Consider the following 27,338-nt stretch of genomic DNA (forward strand, 5'->3'; position numbering starts at 1 on the left):
TTGCTATGATGGGCAGAGGATTTGCTCCTGGAACAGGTCTTGCATTGGGAACTCTATGGGCCCGCTCGACCACGAAGAGCTTCGATGGGATCTCCGCCCCGAAAAGGTCCGTGCAGATCTTCTCTATGTATTCTTCCATTCTTTATGTAGGCTGATGTTCCCTAACGCCGATGATCCTTATGTTATTTCGCCGGGAGCGTCCTTCGAGATCTTCGTTCTTGGCACTCACCGCCTTCACTTGCGCCTCTAATAAGGATACTCTGGTAGTTAGGGTCGATGTACCATCATCAAGGTCGGAAACCCTCTGCTCAACGGTGTCTAGTCTGTCTGCGTGCTTGTCGAGTCTGTGCTGGAGTTGGTCGACTTTGGAAGAAAGGGAGTCTAGTTTGCTCCCCAGGCCTCCTATTCCAGCCTTGAGGTCCAGCAGGATTTCTCTGATATCAAGTTCTTATGACTCTCCGACATCATGGGGCTGTTCTTGATTAGGTGATTGTGGTCTGCTGTTTGAGGCGGTTGCTTTGGCGGAGGAACAACCTTCAAAGTTTAATTTCCTCTGTGATCTATCATTTTTTCCCATCTTTGAGGTGAATATGGATGGCGGAATGCCAGGGGGGTGACGTGTGACGCACCTGAGGGGGTCAGCTGTATGTTCGCAGAGTGTTCTGGTAACTAGAAGGCTAAGGGGGCCTCTGGCCTGAGGCGCGGTTCTTGGGTCCCAGATTCGTTTTTGCACTGTTGCCTCAGGCTGAGGTGGAGGGGACGTTCGTGTCAGCCTCGTGAAATGAATGCCAGCGACTTCAGAGTAAATGCGCCGATTGGTTCACGCTTAGGCCATCCTTAGATTGCGCTCTGGTCTGGGCTGGGCTGCGCTCAGGTGCTGAGGGTGCAACTGTGCCAAATGTCTGATCTGGCCTTCCTATGTTAGGTGCTGGGTTTGTAGGCGAGACCTTAGATGTCTTGGGGTTGGTGCGATATATTGGACGGTATATTGCAGGCTGGCCCTTCGCTTTATAAATGTAAAACCACCGGGCCTCCGCTGTGAGGTTGTCGACTGGCCCCCAGGGTGGTAGGTTTGTTGTGTTGCCCGCCTCAATATGCCGTATACCCTGGATGGGGTGAGCGACCACGGGTGGACGCAGCGCTGGAGGCGGGGGCCACTGCAGCCCGATTGGCTGATCTATAAATCTCCTTCTAACTGTAGAGCCCGCAGGGCCGCAGAAATCGCCAGCCGGTGGTCACGGGGGCTCCGGATGCTGGGCAGGCCCGTCGCGGGCTCCCGCGATTGTGGTGGGGTCGCAGGGCGCTCGTACCTGGATTCCTGCTGCACTTCCACTGTGCTCTCCGCTGCGCCACCCACGCCGTCAGCGAGTCCCACCGGCTCCTCTGACACTTGTCGGTCGCAGCCGCTCTCTCGCCGGCTCCCTCCGATCCACTAGGAGCTCTGTCGGCGTGCGGTGGGTGATTCAACGAGCACCGCGAAGACACGATGATCCGCACCACTCCGCGATGCGGGGTTCCGACGAGGCGCGGGCAGCGTCTTGTGTAGGTGTGGCCGGATCAGCTTTCCTGTGTGCACCAGTACGCCACGGCTCCAGTGAGGCCGCGCTCACTGGACAGCCGAAGGGAGGAGGGGGGTGGAGGGCCTCACAGTCTGTCGCACACGGGCGAAATCACGGCGGGCAGAAGAAATAAATGCAGGAGTTTATGCAGTAACGCCACAGCTGTCAATAACTGGAGATTAAAAAACTGTGTGGATGCCACGGAACACACGATTTTTCAGGATCTGTTAGGGAGCTCCACGGTTCTCACACGGAGGCCGCCATCTTGGACGGCTCTCTAGCGCCCTTGGGTGGTTTAATACGTTTTCAATAACTCATTTAATAGAGATTCAGGCACGTGCACCACAGGAAGAGCAAGAACTGTGGAAATGACGGTGATTTTCTTTATCCCCACAGAAGCTCTATGGCGACAGGACAGCACAGGAAAACCAGTAACTTTATTAAAAGTCACGCTTGCACAGCTGTATTACCCCACGCATGTAACTAGAGAATGTCTTGCTGATAATATTGCAGAAGACTGGTTCATTCCTAATTTGTTGGAAAACGTTGCACTATTTATGGTGATTTACATTGTGCGTCAAACGTTTACTGCTGGGCATACACATAGAATGATCAGAAAAGTATATCTCAAGGAATGCTCCATTTCAGCATTTACATATCAGTATGTCGATATATTGCTGCAGACATGTAATGGATATAGGTATTTTTTAGTGGTGGTGTGTCCCTTTTCTAGGTGGATCGAGGCGGGTCCATGTACAACCCTGATGATACTGCACAGCACAGTTTTTAGCGTGCAAAGCATTCCTGAGGTGGGGTGTGTGTGACGTACTAAGTTCCGATAATGGGCCATATTTAGTCAATAAGATATTAGAACAAATAGGGCTTTTATTAAGTATTAAGCACAAGTTCCCTTCTGCGTGTCACCCGCAAGCGAACAGAATATGTGGGAGACTCAACAGGCTCCTCAACAAAAGGATTGCCAAGATTAAGTTGACTTTGAAAAAGGGATGGCTGTCGAATAAGAACACACCTTACATCTCCATCTAGGATTAAGAGTGATGCCCAGAGTTTAGCTAGAACTTTAGGGGATGAGATGCATGATTATTTGACATGTATGACCTCTAGCATCACTCTCATTTCAGATCAAGGCAAACGTCAGGGGAGAAGCACTAAGAATATGGAAGACGATAATCCGGTGACCAATCCAGGTGAACTATCACCACCTTCTAAATTATATGTTGGGGACCTTGTCCAGATCAAGAATTTCACCAGGAAGTGGCATGAGCCTCGCTTTAATGACCCATTCTGTGTTGAAGAAGTGTCCCCTTCAGCTTCTAGGATTCAAGGAAGAAGAGCTTGCTTCCGCTCAAATGATGTTAAGATTTATAAAGGCAAGACCCCCCTCCCACCATTGCGGATTCAGAATCAAGACAAGAAGAAGAATTTCTGCGTGTGCAGACTAGATCGATGATTAAGAAGAAGGACGATAAAGCAACAAATGATTAACATGTACTTCATTTGAACTGGAATTCAATAGACACTCCTTATATATATTTTAGCAGGAAGTGCAGGATTTACAGAGAATTTCAGGAATGTTTAAATTAACTTTTAGAAATATATTGAAGCAGAGAACAATGCATCAGAGTTACGCCTAAATGACAGATCTTGTTCAGAATTTGGAAACAAGATCCGTTACTATTTTAATTTGGTGGAGAATATTTGTTTTTAGTGATAAAACACATGGTACCTGCCGACAGTGGCGTCCATCGGCTTGCGGTTGCTGTCTTTGTGTTCACACTTCAATCTTACCCTGTTTTTGTAAGAGGAGACGTTAATATTCACACCTTTTAACAGGATCCAAAAAACGGTCCACTGATAAGAAGACTCCATATTGCTATAATTCAACAAATTATAAAGTTGCAGACATAAAAGAAATTTGATCATTTGTATTAAAAATGATTAATGAAGAAGATGGTCATAGAGAGTGAACAAATTCAGCAAGAAGTAGGATGCCGCAAGAAACGGTTGCCCAGATTTTTATGTATGATATATATTTGCATGATTGTTCTCGTTGTCTTTCTGTTCCTCGTCTTTCAAAGTCTTTATCATCTTAATGTTCCTACCAAAGAAAGAGTTCTTATGGTTCTTCTCCCTATGAAAATGCATATTGACAAATTCCTTGATCTCTGTAAATATATTTGGAGACATAAAAGAGATGCAGATGAAGATATTGAAGGGATAAATACATATCTAGATAATGCAGCTCACCTGGGGAATAACATGTTGTATTAACATATGAAAAAAAAGGTGGGGGAAAGAGCATCTGATGAGAGTTGCTATGTCTGCTCTCTCATTCCCTATGCAATGAAATTTCCTTTGCAGATGGGGAGCAAGTGCAAGTGGATCTAGGTCACCTGACCTAAGCACCACCCACCTTCCTGCTCGTAACTCTTAGATCAAGGGTGTCTCTCACCCAGGCATCCAAAGCGAAGGGCAGACAAAGAAAAGGACAAATTCCTATTTGGACCACCATGTCCAGCACTACTGAAATTTCGTCAGGCCTAGTATGATAGTTGCATGTTTTGTTCCCCCCCTCCCTTTCTGCACCCCTCTCCCTCACCTTTATTTTTCTCCGGCTCTACCAGAAATGTTGTCAAGCCTAGTACGGTAGTCACATGTATGTTTCCATTTCCTTCCCACTCGCCCCTTTACTTCCTTCCTTATCTATGTCTTAGTTCTTGAACTATCTGAAATGTGGTCAGGCCGAGTATAATAGTTAATGTCACATGCTTACTGTTCATGGCCTGTAAGAATGTCATTGTATTTGTTCCCTCCCTTGCCTTGAAGCGCTTTGAAACACATTGTGTATAGGTGCTATATAAATAAGCTATCATATCTTCATATCATATCATGAATACAGTAAGGACTTTCATTTCAAAGGAAGTTTCAGCACACGATGCAAAGTGACTTAGCAATCTTGCAGCATGTATTACTAGAAGACAGTTTCAAGGAAGTTGGGCAACCTTGTGATGGAGATGAAAATGGTAATTTCCATACCATGATGACTATATCAAGACCACACAAATGGAGAAGGAGCCTGGATGGAAGAGCAAGATGCTTGTATATCCTGCTGCAGGACAGGATAAGGTCATCATTGAGGAAATTAAGAGAATTAATTGTCCTGCTGTGACAGAAATAGCAGGATCACCAGGATGTTGGGAACAAACTCAAATGTTGATCTATGGACGATTGCATACCAAGAAGGGATGGGAAGAAGGAATGGTGTCCTGTGCAGCTTATCGTCTGAAGATGGATTACGTGCAAGAAGTGCAGAAAGTGAATGGATGCTTAAAGTCATGAACAAAGCACTCCAAACTATTGACATGGGAAGAAGACGAATCTGGACCAGTAGTTTTAATCCCATTGGTTAATGCAACACTATGCTTCTGAAGACACAGACAGAACCATGTGGTATATAACAAACAATGCAAAACCACAATTCATGTCCCCAGGATGGGAGAAGGGACAGCCGTCGTTATGGATTGATATTGGGCTTGTGGATCTAGTGCTTATATGAAGTTACCCAAGTATTGGGACAAAGTATGTTCCCTGGTACTGATCCATGTTCCAGCATTAGTGATTCCTTAGAGCGATCGAACACTTGCGAAAGAGAAGATCACTTGGACTCCTACAGATAAAAAGAGAAAATTACTTCTCAGCCCAATGAATAACAGCGTATGAAACTATTACTGAAGAGCACAAGTTGTTCAGTAAGAGTGCTATGATAATGACAGCTATATTCATGCCTAGAATTCAAACAGTAGTAAACCCCAAATGGTTACAAATCAACAGATGGGAGTTTTGCAGACTCTCAATGTTACCATTAAGGGATTCAACGCCCTTAAAGAAGAGCTGAGGGCCATACAACTGATGACCCTCCAAAATCGATATGTCCTTGATATGATCACAGCAATGGAAGGAGGAGATTGCACCAAAAATGGGCCATCATGTTGCACATTCATACCTTCTCACGATGACCAGAATGGAACCATGACAGAGACCACAACATTATTGACAGACCTGCATGCCAAGATGGATGACGAGACAGATGACATTGAAGATGACAGCTGGTTTGCCTCTTTGTTTTCATGAATTCCACAGTGGTTGGCAAATATAGTTAAGATTCTTGGAGTGATACTTGTGTTAGTAACATTTGGATTCTGTGTGGTCAGGATGGTGACTACCCAATGCAAGAAAACGACAAAGAATGTTGTAGGAATGAAGATCCTGATCAAAGTCAAATCTAAACCAAACGCCAAGGAGCAGAATGATGACGCTGTCAGGAAATACATAGAGGCCAGCATCGTAGCACCGAGAAGGAACTAAGTTCCTGTATCCAAGGAATCATAAGAAGTACATGGGATGATTTCTTTATTGTACCCCGAATGGACAATGTAACTACATGACTTGGCGTTTAGGTCAACACGTCAAATTAGCAGGTAGCCTGCGGGCGGTTGAACGAAGATAACGACACCAAAGAATAACATCTTCACGAGAAAATATCAGGATTTGGAAACAATTGAGGAGGCAGTTGAGGATTCGACTAGAGGGGGGAATGTAGAAGATCATCTGCATTCCTCTGCAGGAAACCCTGCCCCCCTATCTCCCATATGTTGGAGACCTGAGATTGTGCCATGTTTGAAACAAGCAGTTGTGCCAATATCGCAGTGTGTGTTCGAAAGAAGATGCCCATTGAAAGAACAATACCGAATGTATCTCCAAAACGATGACAACCTAAGGGAGGAACTCCCTGAAGGAATATGAAAAAAGAGCAAAGAAAGAAGCTAGTGACATCACAAGAGACATATATGACGTCCCAAGATACTGGCTGAATAGGAAGTATAGATCCTACAGAAACTAATGATAATGTAAAGAAGCAAGAGAACCTTTTAATACGAAAAGGAAGATTACACGTGCACAAAGTGCTGCAGAGAATCAACCGTTCAATAATTGTACATACGCTGAAACACAAGTAGACTAAGTCATCATAGAAACTGGTTATTTGTAGTGAACAGAATGCAGGCAAAGCTGCCATTGTATAGAAGCTGGACATCGGTATCATGAATTTAGTAAGCTAGGACTCATGAAGAGGAAAGGGAAAACTGTGTTGCATCAAGAATAAGCTGAATCATGGAGCTGCGTGGCGAGGTTGTCTGGCCTGGAGTCAAGACCAGAGCAGCAAAGTCAGCTATATATTCTGCAAAGGAGCAAACATGCAAAGAATGAATCATCCCTTGTTTAGGTACAAAGAAAGAACACCAAGAGGGGCAAGTTTAATTCATTTAAGGCATTTAAAACCTGCAAAATGGACCAAATTGTGGTCTCCTGTCACGTGAGCCAAGGATGAAAAGAGAGTACGGACTTGAAGTCCCAGAACACAATATTGAGTGCTTGCACTCTCATGTATTCTGAAGACAAGGATACTTTTGCAAGGCCAAGTTCAAAGACAATATTCTTGGCAGAATGCATGGGTGATGAGAGATGCTGGGCTAATTGGGTGGGCAGGTAGTTTCATGTCCCATCTCCTTGCACCTGAGTCTGGGCCTGCTGGCTGCTAAGTAAATTGCTTGTTCCAGACATGGGACAAGTGTGCCAACCAACTGTAGTAGTCCATATAACGAAGGACCTTATAGTTTGAAAACCAATGAGAAACTGTGTATCTAATGTTTCTGAAAATGACATGTTTTAGAGGTAGGCATTTATTGTCCACCTGACAGTGGGCCACCAATCAACAATCCTAGTTCCTATAGAAAATAAACTTAGATGTTCCCCTTAAGCCTATCGGGACCCTTAGTAGGTTTTTCATTATTTGCCACATAGTATGACATCACCTCTGATGTATTGTTGATATATAAACTAAGTTTTGTGAAAAGATTGCTGAGAGAACCTGAGTGTACGTCCGTTGATGTTCGTTGTAAACTCCCCTGTTTTAGATGATTGCTAATAAAACAGTACTGTTCTGTGTGATCCCATCCACTGCATGCACATTCCTAAAGGGCCCTAAGCTCACTATGCTTCCCACTCTCCTCCACGTCCCACCTTTGCTTTCTCCTTAGTCTTGTTTGGATGGCAAATTTCCACTCCATTTGGCTTGTTGGAGCCTCTTCTCTCATCCCCATTCAGCCATGCAAGTCTCTCTTTAGGGGTCCAAAGGAGAGCATGGCCACCATCCGAGTTGAGGAATATTTAGACTGGCATTCGGGTAGAGGTGCCAGGGTTTGCTCTGGTAGATGAACAAAGGCTATGATGTCTGCATGTGGGAGGGGCCATGGTGGGCCAGCAGGCCAGTGTGGGCTTCTGGAGTCTGCTGATTAGGATGTTATTTAAGTTCATGCACACACATTATCTAATCATCATTGGTGACCTCTGGTTATTATGAACATGCACACTCACTTTAGTGTTGTGTATCAAAAAGACATCTTTTTATTTAATTAGTCATTAAACATTTAATAAAAGACATTCTTTTTTTTCCAAGTAAAAATCTTTTTCATAACAAATGGTTGCACTTTATACAAAATGTTTGGGTTAGTTTCATGAAACCGTGTAATCCGAAGTAACAAGGATTTGAAAATATTCCTACCAGATTGACATGAGGAGGCATTGACTCAGTGTGTTTGCGAAAAAGAGTTAAGCCTAGATTTAGGCCTAGCCCACATAGCTCTTGAGCAATAGCAAGCAGGCAGAGTGCTACATCCTTGGCTAACTTGTTTATTCATCACATATATATATTCAGTGAAAAAAACTTTGTTAAAGGGACGTTATGGTTAAGTTGTGTTACTAAAAACCTATGAAATTCAGTGAAAAAACTTTGTTAAAGGGACGTTATGGTTAAGTTGTGCTACTAAAAACCTATGCAATTCAGTGAAAAAAACTTTGTTAAAGGGATGTTATGGTTAAGTTGCGCTACTAAAAACCTATGAAATTCAATGAAAAAACTTTGTTAAAAAACGTTGTTCCATAGAAACTAATCATGGCACAAGTCCCACATAGTAATCCTGAGTTTCTACATATCTTTGAAACTTTTTGAATCCTTTTTTGTGTTTGATCTGTCCGCGGACAGCGCGCATGTCCGCGAACCGCGTACGAGCACCCCAATAAAAGACACGCTCATTGTGTTTCTGGCTATTCTTCAGAGCACAGCTATTTCTCCAGCAACTTGCTGATTCCAAAATCGAGATGGCATCCCTGGCTGCAGAACTGCCACCTGGTGCTGCACCTGCTTCAGCCCCTCCACCACCACCACATTCCCAAGGGCCTGAAGAGGGCAACAGGAGTAAGGATGCAGAGGAGGAAGAAGAGGATGACGAGAATGAGGTAGAGGAAATCCCTACTACCCGCACTAGACGTGAGTCTTGGGTGTGGCGGTTATTTTCCATTTATGGGAATGATCCTAAGGCTTGTGCGAACCGTGTTATCTGCAATGAGTGCAAAATGATACTCAGTCGCGGGAAGCACGGTTCGTACAGCTTTGGGACCACGACCATGAAGCGTCACCTGAAGTCATTTCACTCTGGGGCTATTCGCACGGTTGTACCTTGTGAAGAACGTAGTAGGTTGATTTCCTCTACTTCATCCTCTGTTTCTGAACCTGTCACCACAAGACCACCTCTGTGGGACAGTGTCTTCCTCAAGCTGCCTCACAGGCCATACAGAATTCTGATGACCCTTACCTTTTGAGGGTCACAGTTGTATATATTTACTGTGACACAGTACTCTGCAGGGGGGAGCGACTTCGGAGTGCTTTTGAGACTATCGTCTCAGAGCACGAGAAGACCTGCTCACTACCCAAATAAAACCTACTCTACATCTTCCTCTCTCAGCTCGCCCTTTCTTATCCCTGTGGTTGGTGTCCCCCCCTTTACCCTCCTTTCCCCTCCTCTCCTAGTGTGTTGTGTCGGAAAAACCAAAAAAATATATAAAATTACAAAAATAAAAAAAAGGCTCTTTTCAGAGCCGCCTTTCACAGTTAAAAAATAGAAGTGAAGATAAATAAAGCAGGGCCCTTTGTATTTCTTAAAAGTCTGCAGACAGTTTGCAAAAGATAAAAAAATGGGGGTGCTACCCTATTGTTACCATTGCATTTTTCTCTGGGAGGAAGTGGTGGCTCTGAAAATAGCCTTTGGGAGGTGTTTGTATGTCAAAAATTATTAATACTTAACACCTACTTCAAAATGGATACTGTATTTCTAAAAAAGGTCGCAGTGCGTTTTGTACATTTTTCAGAAACATCTGATTGCCAGCATAAGTAAGATGGACTCCATCTCTGCAAAAAATGCATGTACTACGAAACATAATATTTTCATTGTGAAAAGAGGACATGCCAACATCTCTTAGAAATGCACAAACAACCTTATTAACATTGCGCCTTGCTTTTTCCATTTGTGGACCAAATGAAGAAGAACGAAGCCACATTTGTCTCTGCGCAATCCGTGAAAATATTACTTCAGAATTAGGAATCATGTCCATGACAATCCCAAGTCCTTCTTTCATAGCAAATTGCAAAGAAATTCCAGACACATGTCCTCAACTGTTCACTCCAAAATGAATTACAATTATGTCTTATGTTGCTTTGTTTCGAAAGTAGCACAGAGAGGTAGCAAGTCCAACCACTTCATTCCACGTACTCCATGCCAGTGTAGTTCCACATGTGGAAATCCAAGATCTACAGCTACTCCACAGCTTTGTGCATGTACCTTCAACCAATGTATCCACGAATCTCCCAAAATCCAAACAATCTGTTTTCTGAAACACACAGCCATAGCTATCTGTTGTTCTCTCAGCAAAACGAGTATCTGAGAAACTCTTTCCTGGCACAACACACCCACTACACATTCCTGACCAATTCCTTCCGCTGCTCAATCTCATTTGCATCACTTCTGAACCCAACAAATCCCCGGATGTAACACCCGATATCCGCGAGCTACGGCCATGTCCGCGAACATATCGTAACATGAACAGCCCTTCTACCATTTCCACTTCACTCTCTGTGCCATTCCCTCATTGGATGTAGCTAAGGAATCACATGACCATGCACCAATCACATTCAAGACCTCTACATCTAACTGCATCATCATAGATCAGCACTGCAAATGTACTGTGAATCTCTCTGAGTACAAGTGTCATATCATTGGCAAGCACCATCTACAAGAAATACTTTACAAGTCTCCAAGATTTCTACTTGTAGCTCCTTGCATATCCATATGCATGAACACAAACTACAGGTATGCACATTTTCTGTACAGTACATGAACACATTTTCAAACTGACTTTTAGCTTGTGTAATCTGTAAAATTAATCTAGTGTCTTTTTTTCCAATTTCCTAAAATCAAATATCACTTATAAACCTTTATACTATTTACTTTCTTAATACGCACACTATCAAATCATGTTAAACTAACATTTTTTAAATGAAATGTATAGACTACATATATTGAAACAAAATTGCATGCATGCACACTCTATGTTCCAATCTCAAAAAATAATACTTCTACAATTACATTTATTTATTTATCTATTTGATTACTTTAATTTAAGCATGACATTAAGGCACTACTACCTAAAACAGCTTAGTTACAGAAATGGTGGTATTCAGTGGTACATTATGAATTTCACAAGACATACTAAAGATATGTTGTTTGTTACAGTTACTCATTGCAATACAATTTGTTCATTAAGAACATATCATATGTATTGAACTGGTGCGACGTATCTTATGTTATTAAGATAGTTTTAATGGTTTTAATGAAGGCGCTGAGGATTTCAATTAAAAAATCAATATCTAAATTAAAAACAATGGTATATACAAACAAATTTACTAATTTGTTTCTTTTACAATTGCAGTGAAGACCATTCCCCTGAAAAGAAGCAACCGAATTTAAAGTACAAAGAAGAACTAAGGATTAAACTGCTCATTTTAGAAAAAGTAAGTAGAATATCACCATAATATTTGTATTATTACTCAAACATACTGTAAAGTTAATTTATGCTATTTCTGTGTCTAAAAATAGAGATTGTGCACCATTCTGTCCCAAAATCCCCATTTCTTAAACAGAGATTTACAGCCAGAATGGCGCACAAATTCCTACTTTTGGACACACAAATTACCCAACTCAACCGCTAGAATTTTCATATTATAGAACAAACAACTGTTTTTATTGCATACATTAGATTTACTATTTGTGCTTCTCCACACCACTAGCTTATTTTTTTCTGTCATCTAAACCTGAATTTAGTAACATATTAATTGAAGAATACACATACTACTAGTTGTAGTTCCCAATGCAAAATCAGACACCATTACATACATCATCTTACTCAAACACTCATGCACACAGCACACATACATTGCAGAACACCCCAACCCATACCTTCTTATTTTTTTCAACAGACCCTAAAGAATGCCTACCAAAAGTCAAGGTCGTAGAAAGAAACGCAGAAGTAGAGCAAATGAAAATAAAAGTGTCCAACATAAGCAAATATCTCTAGCAGAATTTGTAAAAAAAAAGTTCAAACAAAACAGCTAATACAGTCATTTAGTGAAACACAAGAAGTTTCAAGTACAAAAACTTTGCCTTCTCTATCAAAATGTAAAACAAACCAAAAAACAATTAACAGAAAATCAGATATCTCTACAGATAAAACTACTTCTTTAAATTTTAATATAGTGCAAAGTAAGCATACCAAGAAAAGTATTTAGCCAAAATGTTCTGTCACAAAGTCCTTCAATATCTTATAAAAACAGGAGATAAATCAGGTTCAATGCTTAAAACCTATCGTAGGAAATTAATTTTAGAAGCGTTGATAAATAGTGCAATTCTTCTCAAAAGAAAGTTATTTATTTTAGTGTTAAACAAAATGAAACCACTAACAAAACTAATAACTAAATTACAAAAAAGACTTCTCAATAAACAAAATGTCAACAGAAAGAACTTCTTAAGTGTCTGCGGAGGTGAATGGAGTCACACTACGAGCACAGAACCATATTTTAATGAAGAAAGGTACAAACAAAAACAAACAAATACAATTGCCATACATAGCAGTGGTGGAGGTTATGAAAAAGTTAATAATACCATAATGGAACAAGAAGTACTCCTTACAAAAATATGCCCTGAAAACTTAGAATTACCCCTCCATTCAACTGAATCAGAACGTCTAGTGTACAAATGGCCATACACGTCAATATGTAACATTCCTAAACAATTTTTCAAGTCTTTACGCCAATTCCTCAATCAATATGTAAAAAGCAAAGACAAAATCAAAATTAAACTACTGCAAAATATGGATACCTGTCCAGTGCGCAAATACACAGGACTACACGGACATTCATTGGCCTGCATTACAGGACCTACTTGTAAAACCACCTTCCATGATATCAAAAGAATATCAACACATCATTCAATTATAAGAAATCTAGTCTATAAACTGTACTATGCTAAAAGTCTTGCTTTAGCACTAGCAAATTTAAATAACATTCTTCTACATGGTACAGCAAAAGACCTACTTCAAGAAATTGACTATATCCAGAAAAAATATTTTGGAAGTGAAAGCCATTTACAGAATTAAATAGCTTTAAACCAAATTAGCAACAATTCTACACATGGCAACCTTTTGCTAAACACATACAAAAAAGAAATACTAAAATTTAAAAGTACATCAGCTGAAGTACCAAACCATGTATATGTATGTTGCCGCAGAACTTTTTATAAACGTAACACGAAAACTGTAGACCTATCATATAAAATAGAACACAATGAAGATTCTAAATGGTTTGAATTAGCTCTCTACCTTGTAGCAGAAAACAAATACGAAATAAGTGACCCCTTAATACTTTGCAGTTACTGCACTACAAAACTTGACAACAATCAAACTCCTTCACGTGCTATCACAAATAATTTGGAATTATACCCACTACCAAAACCCCTACAACAACTTAATTTATATGAGAGCATGATAATTCAAACCGTACACCCATTTCAAGCAATAATACGCCTTGAACCAAAAACATAAAATTGCCTCCCTCTGAATTGGTAAAAGGCATTTGTGGAAAAGTAGTTTATTTACCATTAGATCTAAAAGAAAATGTGCATACTCTAGGAGTGCAACGTCCAATGCAGCAATCTTTAATTATCTTAGTAAATGGAGTACCTACAAAAGACAAAAAAATATGGCAACAGCTGGTAGATTTACATAAAGTTAGACAAGCCTTACAATATCTTAAAGAGAATAATGAATATTACAAAGAAAGTAATATTGAAGAAAACTTGAAAGATGCAACTGAAATAATTCAAGAAACACAAGAAGCTAGTCAATTTGAGCTACTAGATCCTGCTACAATATCAAATACTTTAGACCATTATACAATTCATCCTTTGCACTCTAATGACACCATAGAAGATGCACTGGAAACATACTAAATGCGTCAAACAAAAGGATCACCAAGCAGCATATGGGAAAAAAGTATAGAAGCACGTGCTTTTCCTCTAATCTTTCCTACTGCCAAAGGAGGAAGGTATGATGATAGACCTATTCAAATATCAGCTTCAGAATACCGCTCATTACAGATGTATTCTGAAGATCCCAGATTTAGACAAAATGTGGAATACATATTCCACCTACTCTTTGAAAGTGAACTAGCAACTTTATGTTACGGAGTTGCACACATATTAAAATCAGGATCCCACTTTCAAAATATGACAGCTACACAATTATTACCAAAAGTGCAACAAAAGGATGAGGTTTTACAATCAAATATTACAAATCTATTATCAAATATGCGTGGTACTAAAGAGTACTGGTTTCGACGTCACAGAGATGTATGTTGTATGATCAGAAACCTTGGCCCACCCACTTGGTTTGTTACATTAAGTTGTGCAGAATATGCATGGGAAGATTTACATGATTTCCTACGCATATCAAATAAAAACAATACAAACATAGATATAGTAACACCAGGAGAAATTTGTTCTTTGGATCCTGTGAATGTTTCAAGATATTTTCACCATCGCTTCATTGCTATGCTACATTTATTTGTAATAAAACTGTTCCTCCCCTTGGAGAAGTGCAACACTTCTTTTGGAGAAAAGAATACCAAGCCAGAGGAGCACCACATATCCACATGCTTTAATAGATTAAAGATGCTCCTAAATTTGGTCAAGACAGTGATGCCACTGTTTTACAGTTTATTGAAAATTATGTCACTTGTGAAATTCCATCAGAATCCACAAATAGTGAACTTCATGCAGAAATTTTACAATTTCAAGACATAAATGTGGCAAATATTGTCGTCGCAAATACAAAAACAAAGGGAAATACTACACCAAATGCCGATTCGGTTTCCCTAGACCAGTTAAAATTACAGGTCAAGTGAACAAGCTCATGTCTTCAGTTAGACATAGTGTTAAAGGTAAGTCACCTAAAAATACATATTACATAAAAAGAAAAGAAGAAGAAAAATATATCAATGATTATAATGCAATCATTGCCCACTTTTGGAATGCAAACATAGATGTGCAGTACATTGCAGACGATTCTACTGCAGTTGCACGATATGTCACAGCATACTTAACCAAAGCAGAAAAGACAGAGCTCCAAGACCTCTAGAATGACCTGTCATCAGATAAAACAGTGTCTCAGAAATTATACAGCTTGGGCATAATAATGCTCTCCCATAGAGAATGTGGATCATATGAAGCAGCTGATCGTTTAACTGGTACTGCATTGTATAGTAAATCTGAAAATATAGTAAGGCTAAGTCTTGGTCCAGCTAAATCTAGATAAAGAGTTCTAAAAACATACGGAGATATAGAAGCAATAGCCAAACATGATCCCAACAGCCAAGACATTTTAAAAAACAATTTATTGTACACATACTACCCAAACAGAAGTAATACTTTGGAAACCATGTGTCTATACCACATAGCCCAAAACTACACATACAAAAATAATATAAAACCTGATGAAAAAAAAGGTAAATACAGAGTGACAAACTGTGAAGGCAGCTTAGTTAAACTCACTAAACCAAATTTAAATAATCATATAAAATTGTCATTGAAGACTCCTCAACATAAAGAAATATATTACATGTCCCTGCTACAACTCTTTAAACCATGGAGAAAAGAAAAAGAAATACTAGAAAACTATGACTCATATGAAGATGCTTTCAAAGCAAATGAAAGCATTATAACTGATGTAAACTTTACACAACACAAAACAATGTTGCACAATGAACAGTAACACGAAGAAGAACTCCAGGCCCAACTAGATAAAGACACTCCTGACAGTAGGCAAACTTCTGTAACAGGAAGCCAAGAACCACTTGGAGAACCACTAATAATAAATGAGACAGAATTGGCTATGATAGAAGTAGAAAACACCACGTGTTAGTATGAAGATAAAGAAGACTTAACTATACTACAATCAAAACTAAACAACGAACAACGTAGCATTTTTGAAGAAGTAACAAAAAAAATTGCACATGGTGTACAACATGAAAATAAAGAACGTTCCTGCCATAATTATAAACCTATGCTACTGTACGTCAGTGGTGAAGCTGGTTCTGGCAAAACATTCCTAATCAAAATCATCAGTAAATTCCTTGAACAACTGACAAACAACAAACTGTCAGCTGTTGTAACTGCCCCCACAGGTTTAGCTGCCTACAACATAGGTGGTGTCACTTTACACCGATTACTACTATTGCCAGTAGAACACCAGAACAAATTAGACTATTACAAACTTTCTGCAGAAGCTGCAATGGAACTACGCAGAGTATTGAAAGAAATGAAAATGCTACTAATAGATGAAGTGAGCATGGTCTCCAACCTAATGTTGGCTTTGATTCACTTCAGATTACAAGAAGTACTGAAAACAAACTATGAAGAGCTCTTTGCAGGAAAACACATTATTGTTTTCGGAGATCTTCTTCAATTGACACCAAAAAAAGGTGAACCTATTTTTAAAACATTAGGACACAAACTCTGCTGTAAAACTGTTGGCAGCATTGGAAATGTCAAACTTTGGCAACATTTCCAATACAGAGGATTAACAGAAAACATGCGGCAATCTGCAGATCTCACTTATGCCAACATCTTAAAAAGTATCAGAGTTGGTATACTCTCTAAAGAAGCAAAAACAATATTGAAAACTCCGCAAATTAATGCACTTTACGGCGATAATGCATGTGCTACAGATGTTATGGAACAATTAGCCCACAACAATGTCAATTGTATGGCCTTAATGCCAACTCTTGTAAGCTGTTTCAAATTCAATGAAATAATGTTAAGTAAAGAAATGCAACCAATAATGGAAATTAGTGCCACAGACAAACTAGATGTACATGGTATGACACTACCTATGTGTGACCAAGCCACAACAAGACTAAATAGTTTAGAAAAATCAATCTCAAACACAGCAGGCTTAGAAAAGATATTAAAATTATCCTTAAATTGCAGAGTAATGCTTAAACGTAACCTTGACGTGGACCAAGGACTAGTTAATGGAGCACTGGGTACAGTTGTTGGCTTTCAAACATACCCACGTGACAACAAAATTCAGTTTGTCAATATACTCTTTGACAAACTTTCAGAAGTTAAAAGGATAGGCCACTCAACAGCTCGATTCCTTCTCTTCAAAGACATGTATGTACGCAGAGAACAATTTTCTCTAACTCTTGCAAACGCAGTCACGATTCATAAATCACAAGGTCTTACCCTAGACAAAGCAATGATAGATATTGGTAACACAGTCTTTAAAGAAGGCATGAGCTATGTAGCACTATCACGCTTACGTACACTTGACGGTCTATTTCTAATCAACTTCTGCAAGTAAAATAAATGCTGATATTCCTTGCATTTTAGAATACAATAGACTTCGCTCACTATACACTCCCCAGCTAAAAACATATTCTGTTCCACAAAAAGTAAAACATTATAAAAGAAAAATAAATCAAACAGAAAAGCAAATCACAAAAGACAGAAAGGACCTACATTGGCTTGCGATCGAGGATCGCATCACATTCAAAGCCATTACCCTAGTACACCGATGCTTATATGGAAAAGCACCAACTTACCTAAAAAAGCAATTTGTGTGGTATGAATCACAGTGCAACCTGAGGTCCAATAAATCTGGCTTCCTGCGAGTTTTCCCTACCAAAAAAGCTAAAGGATTAGGTAGGGCTTTCACGACCAAGGCAATCTTCACATGGAATAAACTCCCCCCTGGGCTGAGATTGGAAACTAATCATCTAATCTTCAGAAAGCAACTCAAGACATTTCTCTTTAAATAAAATTCCTATTCCCGCCAGCCAGCTAGCCCTTCTCCGTTCCAATGTCTGCTACATGTGATTTCGACTGTCCCGTCTTTATACTCCAGTCTGTCTATTTGTGAAGCGCTCTGATGCCTGCGGGCTGCAGCGCTATATAAACATATAAATAAATAATAAATAATAAAAGTATGTCACTGCAAATCCTCCAAAGAGAGTAAAAGAAAGTAATACTTCATCAAGTGCCACAAGCAAAAAAGAATCAATTAGGGAAAGTAAACCAGTTACTTCTTCAAAGAAGGAAGACAAACTCCAAAAAAAGCAGTCAGATACAGAACTACCTGGTCAATTTAAACTCTCAAATATAGTTGGTGTAAGTTGCTACGCAAATGTAGCAATGAATATTCTATTTCAATTACCACCAATTGTTGAAACCATTTACTTACACAGTACAGACCCATTGTGTTTGCAAATGTTAGTACTTCACAGAAATGCAGCAAACAATCCTGACACCACGTATAGTGTTTATGGAATATGACAACAATTGGACTACTGTGTTGGAATGTTGTAATTCACTATAAACTCACAGGAAGATCCACAAGAATTTCTAATGTACTTACTACAAGTACTGGAAAACAAAAACATACCTATAAATGAAATCTTCCAGATTTCATACATGTGGAAACATACATGCACTCTCTGCAACAATGTGACACAAGAAGAAATCCCCAATGAACGCTCCATATATATATATCAATACCTAATTGTGAATCCATTCCATTTCAGCAACTTGTACAAAATGCAAACCATGGTACATTATGTTCTACCTGCATTTCAGATAATCGCTCCACGTTAGTAATACAAACACATAGTAAATACGTAATACTAAATGCTTCTATGTTACAATGCAGATGGTACCAAAAACAACTGCAAGCTGACTGGATTCACACATGGTCAAATATCACTTGGTAAGAAAACCTTCACAACAATAGGTATAATCTACCATGCAGGAGCCACAACCAATTCAGGTCACTACACTGCATATATAAAAAAGAAATGTGGATGGTTTCAATGTAATGATAGTACCATTACTCTAAAGCAGAGATTACCAGCAAATCTTACAAACGCTTATTTAATGTTCTTAAAACCAAAATTTGATAACTAAACTGTACTTAAACCTCAAGTAAACGTGTAGTAAAAAATATAAACTGTTAGAATATTCCAAAAACTATCTAACTGGCCAAAGATTCTACAACAATTAATCACATAAATGAATACCACTAAATTAGAGCAAAAAATAGACAATTAGAATACGCCAATTGGTATCTAACTGTCCCAAAATTTAACAATATCCAAACAGAGAAATCAATACCACTAAAATATATAAAAAATAGACAGTTAGAGAACGCCAATTGGTATCTAACTGTCCCAAAATTTAACAATATCCAAACAGATAAATCAATACTACTAAAATATATCGAAAAATAGACAGTTAGAATACGCCTACTGGTATTTAACTGCTCCAAAATGGCATAATATCCAAACAAATAAATAATATGTTACTGCTCCAAAAAAAATGCAACAACCCAATGTATAAAGCATTAGCCTAAAACAACAAATGAACACTGAAAACAAACAAACAAATAAACTGTAGCATAACAGAAAAAGGTTATTTTTTTAATCCAACATGGATTTTTTTTTCTCCCACAGATCCAATGATGTTAGCAACGAACACAGAAACTGAGCAAATTGCACAATACTCTGGTTTGTAATCTATAAATATGAGGTCCCAAAAAAATAAATGTTGAATATACAATGTAAAAAGTCATTACAAAATACTAATATACTAATACTAACATGTTATTTTTTTTATCACAGAAATTAACAGGAAATACATGTAATCCAGTTACTAAACCAAACAGTAAGTATATTATACACTCTATGCCCTGGCCACAACCATCACAGCATATCACACCCTTAGTATCTTATAACTTTGTTCCTTACACATTTGTTTTTGACCCAGAATTATAAGCGACTATAAATGTGATATGCTGCGGTGGTTGTGGCCAGGGCATTGAGTGTTGGGTGCATGGCCAAATGGCCATGCACCCAACACTCTATGCCCTGGCCACAACCACCGCAGCATATCACATCCATGGAGTAAAACATTTCAACTATGGCCTATGGAAACTTTTAATGTCCGCGGACATTACCAGTGTTCTTAGCCAGCGAACAATACGGACAGCGTCTTCAGGACACCCCCTACAAACATTTCAGGACAACGCGAAAGTTCTTAGAACACTTTCAGCTCGACAACGAACAATATGGACAGCGTCCTCAGGACACCCCCTACGAACATTTCAGGACAACGCGTGTGTTCTTAGAACACACCCCATTTTGGTTATGTCCGAACATTTCAGGACAACGGGAGAGTTCTTAGAACACTTTCAACTTGCCATCGAACAATACGGACAGCGAGAGTTCGTAGAACACTTCAGGCAACATGTGTGTTCTTAGAACACACCCCCATTTTCTTTATGTGCGAACATTTCAGGACAAAGCAAGAGTTCTTAGAACACTTTCAACTTGACAACGAACAATACGGACAGCGTTCTCAGAACACCCCCATTTTGTTTATTTGCGAACATTTCAGGACACCTCGAGTGTTCTTAGAACACTTTCAACTTGCCATCAAACAATACGGACAGCGTCTTCGGGACACCCCCTACGAACATTTCAGGACAACGTGAGAGTTCTTAGAACACTTTCAACTTGACAACGAACAATACGGACAGCGTCCTCAGAACACCCCCATTTTGTTTATTTGCGAACATTTCAGGACATCGCGAGTGTTCTTAGAGCGTTTTCAGGACACCCCCTACGAACATTTCAGGACACTGCGAGAGTTCTTAGAACACTTCAGGACAACGCGTGTGTTCTTAGAACACACCCCCATTTTGTTTATTTGCGAACATTTCAAGACACCCCGAGTGTTCTTGGAACACTTTCAACTTCACAACGAACAATACGGACAGTGTCATCAGAACACCCCCATTTTGTTTATTTGCGAACATTTCAGGACACCCCGAGTGTTCTTAGAACACATTCAAGTTGCCACAGAACAATACGGACAGCGTCCCCAGAACACCCCCATTTTGTTCATTTGCAAACATTTCAGGACACCGCGAGTGTTCTTAGAACAGTTTCAGCTTACTTGCGAACAAAACGGACACATATTGAGTCCTCAGAACACCCCCATTCAGTTTATTTAGAACATTTCAGAACACCCGTGATGTCCGCAGACAAATCAAACACAAAAAGAACGTCTACCACATAAAAAAGCACAACATTTAATCTCATACCCTTTCATCCTCCCCAAACACACCTACACAGCAACACACACCACTAAATACACATTTAGAAAAAACGTTCACCGCGCTGTCCGCGGACGTCCGCGAATCCAAGATGGTGGGCGCTACCGAAAATCTGACGCGCTTCACGCTTAACACCGTCCAATCAGCGAACACGTTGCATGTCCGCGGACATCACGCAAGCCGATTGGCCAATCAGGACACTGTCCGCGGAGCGAACAGGGAAGTGTGTCCGCAAAGCGAACCCAGATATCACTAATTTTTTTTTACCTACTTTTTGGTCATTTTAAAAAAAACTACTGGATGGATTTTCACCAAATTTGCAAAGGCACGCTTTCGGGACCAAGCCGCTGCTCCAGGTCCAAATTTGGTGAAAATCCGTCCAGCGGTTTGTGCTGTAGGCACGAGCAAAAAATATTTCCCATTCAGTCTATGGGAAAAAAAGTTTTGGGATCCCCCTATAACTTCCCCCCCTGGACGAATCCACACCAAACTTTGCAAAAAAATTCAGAGTGGGCCATATACTTTTTTTGCAAAGTTTGGTGAGGATTCGTCCAGGGGGAGCGAAGTTATAAGCCGCCCAAAAAGTGCTCTTCCTATGGAAACAGCAACTTAACCATAACTACATGGCCACTACAGTAGCGGCCCTGTAGTTATGGTTAAGTTGCTCAACCCATAGGAAGATCACTTTTTTGGGCAGCTTCTTACTTCTTCCCCCCATGGACCAAAGCTCACGTAACCTGGTAGAAATAGTATATGGCCCTGTCAGATTGATCCTGCAAAGTCTGGTGAAGTTTTGTCATGGGGCAAAGTTATAGGGGTGTCCCAATTTGTCCCAAAATATGTGGTTTTTGCTATATACGCAATGGAAAAGAGATTTGCCCATGTATACAGCCCAAACGGCACAACGGATTTTCACCAAATTTGTGGCAAAAGCGGCGGCTTGTTCCCAAAAGTGTGCTTTTGTAAATTTGGTGTAAATACACCCAGTAGTTTTTTTTTTAAAACACCCAAAATATAGGTGAAAAGAAATGAGCGATATCTGGGTTCGGTCCGCAAACTGATTTCCTGCTTCACTCCATGGACGGGTGCCCGATTAGCCGAGGGGTGGGCATAATGTCCACGGACACGAGACACAGTTGTTGATTGGATGGTGAGGAGCGTGAGGCACATCAGATTTTTGGAGAGGCCCGCCATGTTGGGTTTGCGGACATTCGCCGGTGTCAAACATATTAAGAAACACAACATTGCACTTGTCAAACTAATGAAACAATATCTGGGGAGATGAGGAGTGATGAGGAAGGGATATGGCCTTAAAAAGTCAAAAAGTGGGTGTGTTTTTCTGCGATGTCTGCGAACATCTCACTGATATCATTTCGATTGCAGGGGTTGGGGGTGAGTTTCCTTAGTTCACTGTTTATGATACGTACTTGGTATGCAGTTAATTGACTAGAGTCTGAGGGGCATGGCCGCAGGTCATGGCCCCTAGAATATGTGCACTGGGCACAATGATTACAGTTGTAAGGGTATTGTAATTATAGGTAACGTAGTAGGAGTATAAAGTGTTTGTAATATGAGTTATTATGAAATTGAGTTACGGGGAAAAAACGCACTGGATAAAAAAATACAAAAATAAAAACAAATAATACAAAAAGTTGCAGGTAAACAGTACAGAGACACTTTTATAAGTGCACTACACGTTCAAACATATAAGCGTATTGTTACTTAGTGGGGTGCAATAATACATGAATTGGTATATGGTATTCACCTTACCCTTACATGGTGTCCAGACAACTGATCGAAAAAAAACTGGTCGACTGCAATTTGGTCGACGCAATTTGGTCGAAAACCAAATGGTCGAATTCTTTTTTTTATTTATATATTTATTTTTCGGGTTTTCGTTTAGTATAAAAGGGGTTTTTAGAGAAAAAAGGGGGTTGGGGGGGGACCCCCCCAAAAAAAAAAAAAAAAAGGGTTAAAATAAAAAAAAAAAAAATTCGACCATTTGGTTTTCGATCAAATTGGTTCGACCATTTGTCTGGTCGACCAATTTTTTTCGACCAAATGTCTGGCAACCCCTTACATAGCACCGCCCCCGGCTACTATAAATGGCAGTTGGCAGCTGTGATGGTGTGTTCGAGCGGGGACAGGGTGGATAGAGACGCTGAAGGTGTGATACACCATGTGCACCAGAAAGTTATCTTATGCACTGTGACTATTGTGGAAATGGACACCACAGTGCTGGTGGTGTGGACTCTCCTTTGAAGAATATATGTATGAGTCCATTGAATGTTGGCCCAGGCCTATTGCGCTTACCCTATAAGCTGAGGAGCAGTGATGGCCCCCTGGGTCACTTTTGTTATTACCCCCTACTCACAACCTTGTTGGGTTGTTTGTCCAACAACTACAGACACATTGTAGGTAGTGTTGCCAATAAAAGGCTGTGGATTTTACTGCGCAATTACATATATCATAATAAAATTTAATTGATAACATTTTGCATTAAAACATGAAAACTGCACGAGGGCAGTGGGTGTAACCCTTGGCCTGTGCTGCTTTCTTTTCCCACGACTATGTGATAACGTTCTTCATACTGTCATTCTTTTTTATGCCTATGTATTGTTTTTTAAATTCTTATTTTTCCGGGCGGGTGGGTAGAGTGAAAAAGTAGAAGCATTCTAGGGTCGCAGAATGGCTCCGTCGCACTCCATTCTGAGTGAAGTGTAAATTGGAGACCCTTGCTGGCAGGGGTCCTGTTTTCGCTTTTTTGTGGCCTTAGGCCATTTGTTTGGTCGTGGCCTTGCTGCCCTTTCCGTCTGGCTGGCGTCGAAAACTTGCATATGCATGTGTTCCCCTCCATCCTCCTATGTAAAAAACTATGTGTTAGATTATTTTGTTAGATGGTTGAATTGATGAAGATACCATGTATCCATTGGGACAGATTAATCTGAGGTGTGAATAAATGTGAATGAATGATGGGGTAAGTGAATGAGAGCATCTTTTAGATACATGCCATTGTAGATTATAAAATGATGTGATGAAATAAAATAATTTTTTTGAGTAATTGTTAACTGAGTGTATATTGTCACCGTCGATCTACTGGTCCTGATTATTATTATTACTGTACACATATTGTGCAGCTTCAGCACTGCTGTACTCCCCCTATGGGTTTCTGCTGCCCCTGCTTATGTTCCTGCAATTTCTAGCTACATATGGTACCCTTATTACTCGGCGCTGGTCCTTGTTATAGTCCTCCTCTAACTTTTGTCTAGAAGCTGAACATGTGCAGAGCAATGGTACTGTGGAGGCGGCCCTGATGGTTGATTTAAGGATGAAAGTGGAGATCATTGTATTATTGACAATGCTGTGTGGCGTGTGTTTCCAGGAACGAAACTGACTCGGGCACGCTGTGAACAGTACACGAAGGGTGGCATTGTTATGTGGCCTTCAAAACAGTGGACTAAGAATTTGTGAGAGTAAATGTGTCGACAATCCGCAAAGAAATGATAAGATTCACTGTATTAAAAGCAGACATTGGATAGTAAAGTTTGTATTTAAGAAAACTGCGTTGTAAAGCGGTTCGTTGTGTACAACATTGGAAAAATGGATTCGCAGAACACAATGTAAGCAACATTTCATGTGAAATCTATTGAAGTGTGGAAAGAGAACTGTCTGCCATATGATCAACGCTGTGATGCATGAATGTTGAATTTGCCGGACAGAGTAGACGGTGGTTCATGTCAGGAGAAACTTCAATTTATAGCCAAAATATGAATGCATTTGTATATTGCATTGGAAAGTGTTTACCAAAATATATTTGTTGTCCTCTATTTCACATATTTATAAGCTCCCGCTGTGTGCATGTCATGGGTTCAGTGTACCGGCCGACGGTTTCTTCAACAGTGTTTGGAAAATAATTATCTACGATGGATGTGTTATAAACATTGTGTGGAATGATCGCCAGACAACAATTTGTCCTTTTGCCATTGTAGTAACAAGAAGTAATATGGTCGCATGTAGGTTCTAGAAAAGCACGGATGTGAAAGTATACCATTTTATTCAATTGGAAAGCAGTAATTGTCCTGCAAAATGGAGCGGCATTGCACAGATTATTCATCGCTTATGGAAAATAATTTTTTGTAGAGAATGCAAAGACTTGCCTTGATGGATCGATGATTGGATTTGGCACTAGAAGATTACAGTTGTGAGTTTTAGGTGTGACGTTGGGTAACTATGATCTGGGTTTGAAAAAGTTAACAATCTTTTATTGGATTTAAGTGAATGTTTTCATTGTTGTGTCAAAATGAAAAGTATTTTTTATGGTCACCATTACTGGTGTTTAATTGAAGATAAAATGTTTCTATCATTTATGTAAAAAAAGACCAAGGTTTTGCATTTGTTGTGGATGTTTCAGTTTAAATTCCTTGTTTTGAGTAACATAACTTTATTACGTTGGTGATGACTGTGTACGTTTGGCTTTGCTGCCCACTTACGTCATTGAAGTAGGTGGAGCTCATTTTGCATATAGTGATGTTAGTTTTGGGAGCGACCAAATGTAATCCATGCCACGTAGCTCTTTGAAGTTCAGCCAATAGAATCATATTGAGTTTATATACTTTATTGAACATGCAAAGCAGATGTATTCTATAATATGACTTTGTTAGTTTTATTTATTAACTTTGACAGGTCGTTCCTACAGAATTTTCTGGGGGGGTCTTTCTTTAGTTTTTTTCACGAAAGGTCACAATGTAAGATGGGGTTGGAAAGGGGGGAATAGGCACCAAGCACTAATATGGAGGGGCAGGTGGACAGGGGAAGATGTAGCATGTGTGTTACATTAAGGTAGGGGGCAGTGTTTTCATGCTCTTTGATTACAGCTTGAAAAGCACTTCGAAATTGCTCCCCTCTACAGAGTGGTGTGTTGCAGTATATACAGAGGACTGTTGTCTTCGAGAGATATGGATCAACAGCCTCTTTTATTGCTTGCAAGGTAGCTGGTGGAATTGTGTGTCCCACAGAACTAGTCTGTGTGGTTATAATACTGGTTGACAAAGATGAGGTGGACGAAGACAGGCTACTACTTGCTGAGAAAGGAACAGCCTTTCTAAGAGCATTGAAGTGGTTGGATTGGGTGTGGTGGCGCATGGATGTGGTCCCGTAGGAGTATTGTCCAAGTAGACTGTGACTGAGAACAACGTTGCACTCAGTGCATTTAACTTTGGTAGCTTTAGCCTTTGGTATATTCCCAACAGTGGTAAAGAACTGCCACACCCATGATTGTCTGTTGGTGATATAGGTAGGTACTTCCTCTAACTCATTTTCTTGGTCCTCTTCTTTATCTTTGGAAGTGCAGCGTTTTTTTGTTGTTTTGGTTGTCCAGGTAGACCGCGATTGAGAACAACATTGCACTCGATGCATTTCACTTTGGTAGCTTTAGGCTTTGGTACATTCTCAACAGTGGTAAAGAAATGCCCCACCCATGATTGTCTCTTGGTGGTAGAGGTAGGTACTTCCTCCACCTCATTTTCTTGATCCTCTTCTTTATCTTTGGAAGTGCTGCATTATTTTTTTGTTGTTGTGGTCGTCCTGCAGCTAGTAGTGGAGATGGTGGCTCTTGGGGAGGAGGGATGGCAGTAGAGGATGCCATTTTTAAGATACATAGCAGTTTTGCTAATATTCTTCCAAGGATGTGCTGTGTACTGGATTGTTAGTGCATAATGAGCAAGAATAGTTGTAGGAGCTGTGCGAGGGTACATTTTGAGGTACAACATTGCTAAATCAGTATAAAGTGCAGTTCCGAACTGTCCGCAACGCACAGACCCGACTGCAAAGTGCAGATGCATTCGCGAACACATCATCATGCGGCACACACGTGTGCAGTCACATGACACTGTCCGGAAAGTCTGCGATGAGGTCAGACGTTTGCAACGTTATGGTTAAATTGCACCTATACAAAGCTATGAAATTCACTGAAAATACTTTTGTTAAAGGAACGTTATGGTTAAGTTGCACTAATAAAAACCTATGAAATTCACACCATTCATTATTTTTAACAAAACGATGCTAGTTGTTCCATTTGCAAATGCTTTA

At 40.0% G+C, this 27,338-nt stretch overlaps 1 protein-coding gene across 3 annotated transcripts in view; it reads right to left on the reverse strand.

Moving 5' to 3' along the window:
• LOC138563754 (beta-1,3-galactosyltransferase 5-like) overlaps window positions 1-27,338 on the reverse strand; it is a 185,743-nt gene that overhangs the window by 26,515 nt on the left and 131,890 nt on the right. The window lies entirely within an intron of this gene.

The sequence above is a fragment of the Ambystoma mexicanum genome, chromosome 1p (genome assembly GCF_040938575.1).
Source record: "Ambystoma mexicanum isolate Mex_15411 chromosome 1p, UKY_AmexF1_1, whole genome shotgun sequence".
NCBI lineage: Eukaryota > Metazoa > Chordata > Amphibia > Caudata > Ambystomatidae > Ambystoma > Ambystoma mexicanum.